This window comes from Trachemys scripta, chromosome 3 (genome assembly GCF_013100865.1).
Source record: "Trachemys scripta elegans isolate TJP31775 chromosome 3, CAS_Tse_1.0, whole genome shotgun sequence".
In the NCBI taxonomy this organism is placed as follows: domain Eukaryota; kingdom Metazoa; phylum Chordata; order Testudines; family Emydidae; genus Trachemys; species Trachemys scripta.
In genome coordinates this window covers 192596904-192609962 of record NC_048300.1, presented here as the reverse complement: position 1 = coordinate 192609962, position 13059 = coordinate 192596904, and the positions used below count along the sequence as shown (strand labels likewise).

The 13059-nt window shown below is 42.9% G+C and overlaps 1 long non-coding RNA gene across 1 annotated transcript; it reads right to left on the bottom strand.

The window, feature by feature from the left end:
- Positions 1-2784: 2784 nt before the first annotated feature.
- Positions 2785-11837, bottom strand: LOC117875400. Its single transcript, XR_004645265.1, has 4 exons — positions 11715-11837; positions 9371-9458; positions 6891-7017; positions 2785-3114 (listed from the first exon to the last, which is right to left on the bottom strand). It is a non-coding gene; the product is annotated as an uncharacterized LOC117875400 (long non-coding RNA).
- Positions 11838-13059: the final 1222 nt, after the last annotated feature.

The following is a 13059-nucleotide window of genomic DNA, read 5'->3' as shown; positions in this document are numbered from 1 at the left end:
TGTGGTTTGTGTGGTTATCAGAGCTGAGTTCAGTCACAGCCTGACCATACGGTGTTTAGCCTTCCCCTCAGTGCTGCCATGGTACCTAGACTCTCCCCACTGCTCTGTAACACCCTACCCCCAGGACTCCTTGTCATGGATAGATCCATCTGCTTCCCTTGCAGAATTTAAGGTACAGCACAAAACCTCTAAATATTTTGCTGTGCAAATTGAACCCCAGGGAGCTCTGAGAGATTCTCCAAAAAGGAGGCCACATTGAGGAGAATAGAAGGATTTAGGCAAAGTTTCTTTAAGATCTAAGGCCTGAATTTGCTCCCTGTTTTCCTGACTGGCATAAACCCGGAATGATTCCACTGAAGACATCATCATTGGGGAGAGATAGCTCAGTGGTTTGAGCATTGGCCTGTTAAACCCAGGGTTGTGAGTTCAATCCTTGAGGGGGCCATTTGGGGATTTAGTGCGGGATTGGTCCTGCTTTGAGCAGGGGGTTGGACTAGATGACCTCCTGAGGTCCCTTCCAACCCTGATATTCTATGATCATTACTCTGGTGTGAAACTGTCATAAGGGAGAAGAGACTCAGGTGCATAACTTTTAATGAAGAGAGCAAAACAAGTTTACACAAGGGAAATGTTTCAGCTATTTCTGTGGGTCACCTGATATCCCAGAAGATCGTATCCTATCCCATCTTGCATGAGCCTCAGTTGTGGGCCTGTCCCAGATATTTGCCACTGTGCCAAAGGGAAAACCTGAGTGTGTGAGTTGAGCAGCATTTGGCCCTTTAGCGTAAGATTTCACACAATGCTGTCCTAAGTGCTGTGCTGAAATCCCAACATGTTACATCAATGACGAGCCACTGAGCCACTCATTTTATTATTCTATCACACAGAGCAGTCAGGTGTGTCTGGCAAGGATTGTTGTCTTCAAACCCACGTCCTGCTCCTGTCCAGTGTTCCATTATCCCCTCCATCCAGACTCTTTTCTTTTATGCTTTGATCTACCGGGGTAGAATTTAATTCTCACATAGTAATTTCCAGCATCACTCTGGTAACAGACTCCCAGGATGGTTTATAGTTCAGTCTCTAGAGGACACTGAGAAAGTCAGGGGTTAGTTCCTTGCTCTGCAATAGAATCCATATGTGACCTTGGTCATGTCATTTTGGAACAGATTTGTAAAGGTATTTAGGTACCTAAAAATGCAGCCATGTGTCCAATGAACTTTCAAAAATCTATGCACTTGAGATGTCTAAATAACTTTACAAATCTGGCCCTTTTGTCTCTCTGGCCCTCTGTTCCTCACCTGTTAAATGGGGTTAATAATACCTCATCTGTCTTGTCTCTTCTGATTGGAATCTGGTTGGATCAGACACAATATTTTCCTAGTGCTTAATGTGCAGTGCTTAGCGGAAAGGGGCTCTAATCTAAAGGCCTCTAAGCACAACCATAATAATAACCATTGAAGGTATGGTTTGAACAAAAAGTTCCCCGGTGCTGCATAATAACAAACACTCATTGACTACAACAATCTGCATCTTGGCAGGCCCTTGGGAGAGGCTAGAACAAACTCACACAAGAAAGCTTCCTAGATAATGCACCCAGTGTGTTTAGCGCAGGGTAGAATTCATGGATGTTGCTCTAAAGTTCTCAAGCCAGCAAGAGACATGTCAGATGAAACCTACAGAAGAAGACAATTTCAACCTGACATGTCCACAGCCTCAGAGCACCCTCTGGAGTCTGACCCCCACCTTCCCAGCGATCAAACTCTCCCTAACACCCTAAGAATGGCCAGTTCCACCAGTATTTTTAGATCGCTAGCTGAAACAGAACTAGCGTGGGTGCATCTACCCGAGCCACCTCAAGCCCCAGTATAAAGATACCCTTAGAGGATGTGAGAATTAAAAAGCTCTGCACAGCAGGGGAAGGGAGATATCAAGGGCTCATCATACATGATTACTGTAATTTCAAAAGTATCTTAAACTGGCATTCCTGGCTCTCAACCACTTCAGGACAGCAGCGGCAGAAAGATGCTCCTTCTAATTTAGCATCATCCTTCAAGTAGGAATCTGCTGTCTCACAGTGCAACCTGCTGGACTTTAGTCACTCTACAATGAATACAATGATGGAAAGATGACAAGCTCTGCCTAATTAAGGCTAGGATAAAACATTTCAAATGTAGATTTTTTCACATCAAGTGGATTAAAAAAAAATCTGCCTGAAATTTCTGATGTGTGGTACAATGGTAAATTGTTGTTTCAGGGAACCATCGGGATGGGATGAGAAATGAATTTGGGGAGGATCATGTTCCATTGAAATAATCAAAAACTTTTCCTTTAGCAAATTTCGTATCATCCCTTTGTGCACAAAAGTGTGCTTGATTCTGATCTCAGTTATGCCAGTTTTATGCCATTGTAACTATGATGGTGGCTTCCGTGGAGTTACCATTGATTTACAGCAGTCTGTGTACCAGGAAGGAGAATCAGGACTTACACCGGAATCCAGATTGGCCTGATTTCCTCTGTGGCCCTCAGTTTGGATGATGAGTTTTGGCACATAGGGAGGGGGTCTAGATGCCATGCCGCTCCGCGATGGGTGTTACACACCGTATGGTCAATCTGTGACTGAACCCAGCTCCTCTGACACCACAAACTGAAAGGATTTCTTCAAGTTGTAAAAATTAAAAATCTACACAGAGGAGCTCACTGAAATCTACAGAGATGTGTGGACTATGGTCTACAAACAGCCAGGTGAGGAAATAACATGAGATAGGGCAGTTTTCAGGGTATTTTATTTTATTTTATTTTATTTTAAATTTTAAAAAATGAAACAAGATGGATTTCTAAGGATGACAAATGATAGAAACAGCCCCCTCGCCTCCCATCTACACATCAGCAAGATTATTTCAAACCAAATGTTTTTTGTTAGAAGGAGAGTAACGAATCTTATAGGGGAGATACAAGGGCTCCCTTCTGGAATTTCTCCAGCTCATGAGGTTCTTTTCAGTCCAAATGAATTGCACTTCAGGGATTCCATTGAAGCAGGATCTGATGAATTTAGAAACAAATGGCTCTCTGCCGGATTCCCAGAGATCCTGCCTACACAATCAGTCAGAAAATCGCCTGTACAAAGAAAAGAGAATCAGATTTTGTGATGATTTCCCATAGAACAGGAATAATATGATGTTTGATTTCAAATCAAAAGGCACAGGAGGAATTCCCAAGTAACACTATGGTGAGTGAAGGGGTTCCTAGTTAACTCCAGCACAGGGAATTCATTTTCCGCACTGCGACATTCTGTTACAGAGTTTTAATAAAGATACCCATATGTATATAAGCAGGTGAACTGGCTGCCAATGCAAACTATACTGCAGAAAAGGACAACTCTCATCCAGGTTCAGTTGGTTCATCACACACACCTTGTGCACAGCTGAAGCGAAAATGATGGATAATTACTTAGGTGATAAATAAGTTACTCTTAAAAAATGAAGGGAAATTCCAGTTCTATATGAAAGCTGACTCCATTCTGGTGGCAGTCGCACATTAGCAACCCAGCCTGATGATAGCGTGGATCTCTGTGCACGCTCAGCGAATCAACCAGGAGAGATGCCGAGCAGCTGCATGGCCACTCCAGCCTACATCCCTGACTCTCACTCTGCCAGCCCAAGGGCCTCCCAGCTTCACATCGCCTGCCCATGACCTGCATCTCTGTGTTTTAGTAGGTAGGAAAATCTCTCACCCTCCCAGTTGCTTCTTGGGGAACTGTACTTGATGCAACATTAATATGTCCTGATTGGGTGTCCTGAATAGTTTATGGCTGATATTGTTGAAACAGTCAAAACATGAATAGAAAAGGGTAGAGATTTACAATGTGGCCAATCTAACTTTACATAGGAACCTTGATGTTTAAACCACTCAAAAATCTTCTGAATAGTGTTCACATTGACGTCACCAAGATTTTTACAACTACCTCCCTTGGTTTTCAAAAGGGGGAAAATCAAGGGCTAAGTTTCTGTACAGAGCTGCTTTAATGATGAAAGAATTCATGAGCTCTTAAATGGCTTTAAATCCTTTGTGGACTGGTACTGTTTTAATTATACAGAAGACTGAGTGCTTCTGATAATATGCCTGTGTCACCCACTGGTCAATGTGTGTTACGTGTCCCCTCTGTGCCTGATCTACAGAGAATGGGAGTCTGTAACAGCCCCAGCTAGAGAGCCTAGACCTTCAGTGTGTAGAGACCCATGAGCTTCATTCTGGAGATGTCTGCTTCATTCCCCAATCTGTTGGGCAAGATAGCACCTAGCACACTGATGTGTTACAGCATCCCCGGTCTGTGAGCTCTCATACACAAGCTACTATATTTTAACAAAAACTCCTCCTATGCATTAATATTAGCAGCATCAGGACCCACATATACTGTAAGGAAGCTCAGTGAAATGCTGCACGTGCTGGTCAACTGCAATTTTAATGAATTGGTCAGTTTCCACTCAAATATTCTTCACACTAGGTCTGTCTGGAAGGCCCCCCGAGTGAAGACTAGGACCCGTGTCCAGTTACAATGTTTTGAGTTAACTAGTTTGAAAATACTTTACCTTATTAACTTTTTTACCTTCCCTTCACACACACAAACTTACACCCACCCTGAGGTGTCAGTAGCCTCCAAACTCTTAGGCTTTTCTTTACTATAATGCTGTAGCTTTACAGTTTGAAAGCTTTATAAACACCAAGTCCCTGCAGACAGCAGCCATTTTGTTCTCAGAATGTCATAGCTTTTAACACCAGAAGGGACCAATAAATCATCTAGTCTGACCTCCTGTAAGACATAGGCCATAGAATTTCCCCCAGTTACCCCTACATTGAGCCCAGCAACTTGTATTTGATTATCTTCCGCAAAAGCATCCATCCTTGATTTGAAGACACCAAGAGATGGAGAATACGTCATTTCCTTGGTAGCTTGTCCCAATGGTTAATCACTCTCACTGTAAAAAAAATTCTTTTATTTCTAACTTGATTTGTCTGGCTTCAGCTTTCAGCCAGTGGTTCTTGTTCTGCCTTCTTTGCTAGATTAAAGAGTCCTTGAGAATCTGGTATTTTCTCCCTGTAAATATACTTAAACACTTTAATCAAATCACTGGAGACACCACATTCGATGATGATTCCCCATTGACAAGTATATTATATTATATTATATTATATTATATTATATTATAATGTGTGTTTTACTGAGATTATATGGTGCTAGTTTTTTACTCAGAATCTTGTGCAGTGCAAGCCAAGCTTTTTGCAATAATATAATTATGTTACATCCTGGCAGTTATCTTTATCAACTAATATCAAAGTCATCTAAACATAAAGTAGGTTTTTTTTAGCAAGACTGAATATGCTAAAAACCCTGTTCACTGGCATTAACAATATTCCTAATCTTTAATTCTTTATTGAATAAGTCATCTTTTTTATTATTTTTCCAGGGATTGATGTCAAGCTCACTGGCCTCTAGTTTCCTGGGTCATCTTGCCTGTCTTTGTGCCTATTGGTATCACTCTTCCCATCTTCTGGAATTTCCCCAACATTCCAAAATGTCTCCAAAATGATCAGGGGAACAAAGATCTCCTCACTTAACTCTTTGAGGATTCTGTGACAGAAGTTATCTAGGTCTGCTGATTTAAAAATGTTTATCCCTAGTAGATGCTAACATCCTCCTTAGTTAATAATGGACTAGATAGAAGTCACCATCCTCTTGTAATATCAATACATCAACCTGCTTCTTTTCACATACAGAACAGAAATATTTAGTGAACACTTCTGCCGTCTGTGCTTCATTATTCACATTTTTTCACTATCTAGAAATGGATCCGTACCATTGTAAAGATTTCGTTTCTTCCTAATATTTTAATACAATGCTTTCTTGTCCTTAGTCCTCCCAGCTATGGTTTCTTCCCTCTTCTCCTTAGCTTCCCTTTTCATATTACTGCACTTCACTACTTCCAATTTAGATTAATGGCTTTTTCCTCTGTATCCCATTTGTTATAGATATTGTTTTATTTCTAACTTTCACCTTCACTTCTCCTGCATACTGATACACAGTAGACACAGCCTCTGAACACTCTCCTCCAGACTTTTGTTTTTCCTGCTTGATTTCTGATTCTAAAATATAAAAGCAATGTAGACAATGGCACATTTGGGCCCCAATCCCTTTGTATACATGAAGCTTTTGCAGCATATGGAGGCTTTAAAAGTGCCATTAAGAGGTTTGGGGAAAACTCTTTCAAAGCATGAGCAGCACATGGTTGCCATAATAGGTCTATGCTGTTCCTGTTGCAAATGATGGGGTAGTGCTGGAGATGTTGCTGGGAGCTGTCAGGTGTAAGGGGGCAATCCCAGTAGCACTGAGCACTGCAGCGAATCTGGGTTGCTCCAGGCTGTCCAGGAGCCTGGGTAAGACTGTTGTATGCAATAGAAGCCAATGGGATGTTCTAATATAGGATTTCTCAAATTGGGGGTTGGGACCCCTCAAGGGGTCACGAGGTTATTGCCTGGGGGGTTGCGAGCTGTCAACCTCCACCCCAAACCCCCCTTTTCTTCAGCAGTTATAATGGTGTTAAATATATAAAAATTTGTGTTTAATGTATACACTCAGAGGCTTGCAATATGAAAGCCGTCTCCAGTACAAAAGTTTGTGAACCACTGTTCTAATACATGCTGAGGCCACTCCTGCCCCCAGGTGGCCTAGAATGTGAGCAGCACAAAAATGTTCTTGAAGCCTCCTTTGACCCCTGCCCATGGGCCACATCTGCTGAGCCTCCAAGAGCATTAAACAAGAGCTCAGATGTAGGAAGGAGGGGTACAGGCATTTCTGTTCATGCTACAATGTCTGCCTTGTGGAAACTTGAACTTACCCGCGACAGCACAAAAAGCGTCCAGTGCATATATCAATGACTTTATAATTGAAGGGACATCTCTTATAGGAGCAGGTACCCCCACGGTATTTACAGAGCTTGAAGGGATCCTGAGCCTCAGAGAATTCTGCAGAAAGAAAAAGAGTCAGTCATCATTCTGCAGAGCCGGGTAAATAAGCGCGGTGATTCCAAGAGGACAGGCATTTCCCATTCACTGACGCCTGGCCACGTCAGCCCAAAAGTTCAAATCCAAAAATGTATCACAGCTTTAGTGCTATTGAAATGGGTGTAGTGCTGTGACCTTTTTAGTGGCTGCCACTAAGAAGAGAATGGAGAAAGTTAATTAAAGAGGGGCGCTAGCTCTTGGGCTGCAGAGTTGAGAACTGTAGCTCTCAGCATGGTGTCCTTTGCCTCCCTTGGCCTTTAAGTGATGGAAAGCATTTAGCTGCTCAGACCTCCAAGTTCCCTGAGCGGCTGCTGCTGTGGTTTGATTCCCTCTGTCTCTAGCAGTGATGTGCCAGGCAGTATCACAAATGCAATTTGGTGAAGTAGGGTTGAACTGGTTCAGCACCAGGTTGGATGACTACACATTTTTGAAAGAGAAGGGATTGAAAAAGTCCCTTCCAGTTTCAACGTATACCTGTCTGTGAGACTCTGTGCAGATGTTTTTTTTCTAAAAATCAGCTTGGAAATAATGTCTTCATGATCAGTTGTCGGGTTTTGGTTACACTCGAAGGGCCTGTTATTTTGAAAATCCAGCCCCAATGTGCACACCCAAAGCTTGTAGACTATTTAGGTTAGAACATTTTGAACTGAAGGTTGTTGGGCAACCTAGACCAGTGGTTCTCAGGACAGATTTATTGGTGGCCTCAGAGTATGGCCACCCACTCTTGCTGGTGGCCGCTCTCACACTTTTCCCTAAAATACTTAATTAGCTTTAGGAAAACCAAATAAATATGCACATAGACATATCCAAATCATTTCAATTTATTTATTGCTAGCTAGTAAGTCTGTCATGAAAAGTGATATTAACAAACATATAAGTATCACTTTTTCACAGCTGGCTTACTCAGCCCTGGCAAGCCTGGGGACAAATTAAGCCCTGGATGAAGGGTTGTGGGAGGCAGTCGGGGCCAGCGGAGATGGGGATGGAGCCCAAAGCCCTGCAGCCAGAATCCAAAGCCCCACGGCCAAAGGACGGTGCCCAGGGATGGAGGCTGAAGCCATGTCGCTGGAGCCTGGGGCCTGCCACTGTGCAGCCGTAGCCCAGGGCTGGAGCCCGAAGCCCCTCAGCCAGAGCTTGCTGCCCCACCACCCCAGGGCTGACACCCAAAGCCTGAGCCCCACCGGCCCTGGGAAGGTGAGGAACTTGCTGGCTGCCTGCTCCTCCAGCGTTGTGCCCCAGGTGTCTTCAGAGGGGGGCAGGGCCCAACCCCTGCTCCTGGCCCCAGCAACCAACATTAGGGCAGTGCATCCAGGAGCAACAGGAAGGGGCTGCAACTTTGCACACACACCCCTCACGGCCCAGGAGACTGGTCACAAGAAAAAGCCCCTGGTGGCTGCATGTGACCACGGTGGCCGCATTTGAGAAACGCTGACCTAAACAGATACCTTGTCATGACTGCAGACACTCTCCCACCCTCAGATAATATAATTTCTTAGAAAGCAGCTAAGCATATAGTAATGACAGATTCTTAGAGACAGTGGGGTTAAGACACTAAGATGAGGGGCTGCCATTTTAAAGGTCTGGGTTCTGTTCCCAGCTGTGTAACCCATCAGTGGGCTATGAGACCTGACTTTATAATACAGTTTGTGGCAGGCACAGAATTATGAACGCTAGCCTGCTGCAGAAGTTAATTCACAATCTCCTGGCTCCAATCTCCATGTACTTTATCCTAAACCAAAGTGTACATGGAATGAGGTTGGTCACACTTAATAATAAAATATAATATTAATATTCTATCTCATAGAGCTGGAAGGGACCTTGAAAGGTCATCAAGTCCACATCCAAGTCTACTTTCACTAGCAGGACTAATTTTTTTGCCCCAGATCCCTAAATGGCCCCCTCAAGAATTGAACTCACAACCCTGGGTTTAGTAGGCCAATGCTCAAAACACAGAGCTATCCCTCCCCTTCATTTTAGTTATATCCCATTCTGATAGTCATTAGAGGAAGAGTACGTGCAGTGCAGGTATAATATGGAGTGGTTTAAGCAGCAAGCCTCAGAAAGATCTGAGAAAAACACTATGTATTTTTTTTTCCCCACTGGGCATAATTCAGTCAAACATTTTTTTCCTTGGGGGCAGCAAAAACATAACCCAGATCTCTGAACAATTCCCCTGCCAAATTTCATGTAAACTGCAGAGGTACTAGTGCTCCTAAGAAAAAAGTCAGAAACTTGTTTCTAATGGAAAGCATTAGGCAACCTTAGGCTCCCAGAGATCCCTCTGCATCATCCCTCACTTACATTTATATCTTACCTGGCGCGCCCTGAAGCACCAGAAAGAAAACAGCAAAGAGCAGATAAAGGATTTTCATGGCTGAAGGTCAGCTGGGAACTCAGTGTCACTGGAGAGAGGAGACACCAAGACAAAGAGGAGTCACAGAGTGTGGGCATATGCTGAGTTCTAGAAATATTATTTTAATCCAAATGACATTTATAATATATGTTCTGTAATCTCTTAATAATAATGATCATTATCTATACAGCTCCATAGAAATCATAGAAGGATTTCAGAGAGATACAATTGTGTGAGGCAAAATACATTTTACAGACATGTTTTGTAACTAATTTTCCAGTGTCTTAAATTAGGTTTCTTGTGGTAATCTCTTTCTCCTTAGCCAAAGTAGAGACTGGAGAATTATCGCACATTTACATATTTTATTAGCCAAGGCAAAATTGAAAGCAATTTAGAAACTGCAGAAAGCAGAAGAAAGATGGTTGTCTATTCAGGTTTATGAAATTTATAAAATGAATTCCTGATTTGATGTTACAATTTACTAAAAAGTAACAGATCACATCAATTCGTTCAGAGCCTTGTCACAGTTGTGTTACATAGACAAACTTTGCCCTAGTTCTGTACTTTGTTGGGCAGGTAACTTTGATACCGACAGAAACTATGAATCCTTTAGTGCAGATTCTTATCCATTGCTATCAAAAGTGTTCCCCAGCGGAATTATGGGAGTGCCTGTGACAGTTATAACAAACAGCTCTAAAGTTACAATTTAGAAAATCAGACACGTTACTAAAGATTAAGAATTACAATTCAATTAATTTTCACACTTTATGCAGATAATGATTAAAACAATTTGAATTTCTCTATTCTTTGCTCTTCGGCCACTTGAACTAAATATTCAAGGTTAACTACATATTCAGATAGTGGGAACAATCATTAGTTTACCAACCAATTCAAAGCTTCTTCCTGCTTTTGGGAAAGAAGTGTTGATTTCACTCAACGATAAACTCTGTATGATATCTAGGCTAAACTCTGAAACACTCAGCGTGTCTCTCAGCTCTCGTCTATGGAGGAGACATTCCCTTCTACAAATATTTCTGGACTTTAACACTCAAGATCGCATACTGAGCTACCCAAAATTTCTAGACAACTAAGATTCAGTTTGCTAGTAAAAGACATGCATACATCACACATTCTATTACAGCACACTCTGGTTTATCCAACTGGGGGATATTCGAAATTTGGATAATCAGGTATTTGGATAAACATAAGAAGTGCTAGTGAATTTAGTGCTAGAAGCCGGAGGTAGCAGAAGAGGAAGGGGCGGTGCTCATTTGCATGTTGCCCCTGCATGCTGTGGTGATGGCAGTCCCCAAGGTGTTGCATGGACAGAGCACAAAGGGAGGCAGAGAGTAGAGGATAGAAAAGGGGAAGAACAGACAGATGAGAGAGGGAAAGAGAGGGTGAGGAGCTGCAGGAGACAGGAGCCTCCTTGGTGCTGCTTGAGCATTTCCTAGCTCTGACAATCCCAGGGGAGTGAGCTGACCCTACCCCTCACTATTTCTCCTCGCACTTGTGGAGCCTAGGCCTATTAGTATCATGCCACCCTCAAGTAGCAACACAGAGGCTCCTGTTTCCTGTGGTTACTCCCCCTCTCCTCCTTCTTTCCTTCTCTTTTTCTCTCCTCTGCCTCTCTTTGTTCCTCTCCCTCCTGCCCTGGTCTCTTTCTCATAACTCCTGTCCTGTCTCCCTGTGTCCTTTCACTCCTTGAACACTTCTCCTTTCAGTCTTTATCTTAACCCCCTTCATCTGTTTCTTTCTTGCCTATTGACTTTTTCTCTCCCTCCCCGCCTATTCTCTCCTCCCCACCATCTCCCTAATTCTTCCCTTTTTTCCTTGTCCTCATCTCTAACTCTGGAAATCCTCCCAAATCACATTTCCCGCAGCCCTAAGGTTAGTTCATGAGTGGATGATTAACTAACACAGCACTACACAGGCGGCACACTGCATTCAGATAGGCAGTATTTCTGGATAAAGGGAATTCAGAAAACTGGATTTATCCTGCAGATGGTTTTACCTCAGTAGCTTTAAAATAACCAAGGTTTTTTGGGGGGTAAACACAATGCATGGAATTTTGTTCCTTATCAGTTGAAACTGGCATGAAGAAGCCACGTTCTCCAGGTCTCCACGGCAGGCTAGAATGGTTTCTCGAGATAGTTAGAAACTTCACTCAAGTAGTTCATTCACTCAAGGGGTTATGACAGCTGTGTTCTTCTTCTCTTTCTGGATCTCACAGTCATATCCCTAGCTAGAACTTTAAAAGAGGAGTTAATAGGGTGAGTACAAGGGAAGAGAATTTAGCAGTTACCAGGCTAGGGGCACTCTCTGTAGCCAGGTGATGGCAGTCCCGCTCGCTGTCTCTCTCAGCTTCAGGAAGTGAGGCTTTGGCACAAACAGCCTGTTTTATACAGGCTGTGAAGATTTGGATTCTTCTTGGCAAAGCTACTGCGGACAAATCAGAAAGTGACCCCCTGCACGGGGGAAAGATTTGAAATATCCAACCACCATCTGGAGGCTGGAATTCTTGCAATTTCTTTCTGTGTTGGGAAAATTCCATGGTCTTTGTGCAAAATATCTTGTGCCATCCCAGATTGTGTAAGACATGTTAGGCCACAGAGGTTTGTGTAAAATGTCTTGGGACATATAATGGACACCTGCTGATTTAGCTCTGATCAGCAACTTACTTCTTCAGGCCACTTTCCACAGGCCTCCCTGTCATGTGGTCCTTGGCCAACTTGACACAACTCTGTATCCTTCCTCAAGTGGCAGTTTCTCTGTCAGCACTTTGAGCTGCTGGCAGAATTGTCCATTTTGAAGGTAGGAGAGGTTCTTCATGTAAAGCCATTTCACATTCCTTGATGATTCTATACGTTTTTTTCAAAGCTTATAATGCTGCAACATAAAGTCATTTGACTCATTTGCTTGGTTTATTACTGATAATGTTGACCACAATTCAATCAATATTAAGACATAAGAACATAACAATGGCCATACTGGGTCAGACCAAAGGTCCATCTAGCCCAGTATCCTGTCTTCCGACAAGTATCAGGGGTAGCTGTGTTAGTCTGTATCCACAAAAACAACAAATTCGGTTTTATCTTAGGGCTTGGCTGTAGACAATTGATCGTGTGATGTGTCCTGGATGGAAACTGGAGGCATGTAGGTAAGTATAGCGGTCAGTAGGTTTCCAGCATAGGGTGGTGTTTATTTGACCATCACTTATTTGCACTGTAGTGCCCCAAAGTGGATCTCTTGTGTGGACTGCTTGGTAATAGTGACAACTATCGCTATGCCTGTATAGTCACCATAGTGTCCACATACCTACAGTTCTACTGGGGAAACAACCCATGTGTATACTTTTATTTCACAAAAACAGTGCTGTTTCCCATCTCAGTTTATGTCCCTCTGGAAGGGGTTTAAGACAAACTGGGAAAAGGCCCTATTATTGCACAACAAGAGTGTCCACCCGGGGAACTATACCCCTATTACTATAGCAATATAATTCCACCAATATAGTTACTCCAGTAAATTTCTCAAAGTAGACAAGCCCTTATGTTCTTTTTCCAAGCACCACAACTCTAAAGACAAAGACTGGGCTCAGTTTCCCTTCCAGAGAAAGTGATCCCCAGTCTATTTTACCCTTCTCAGGGTAA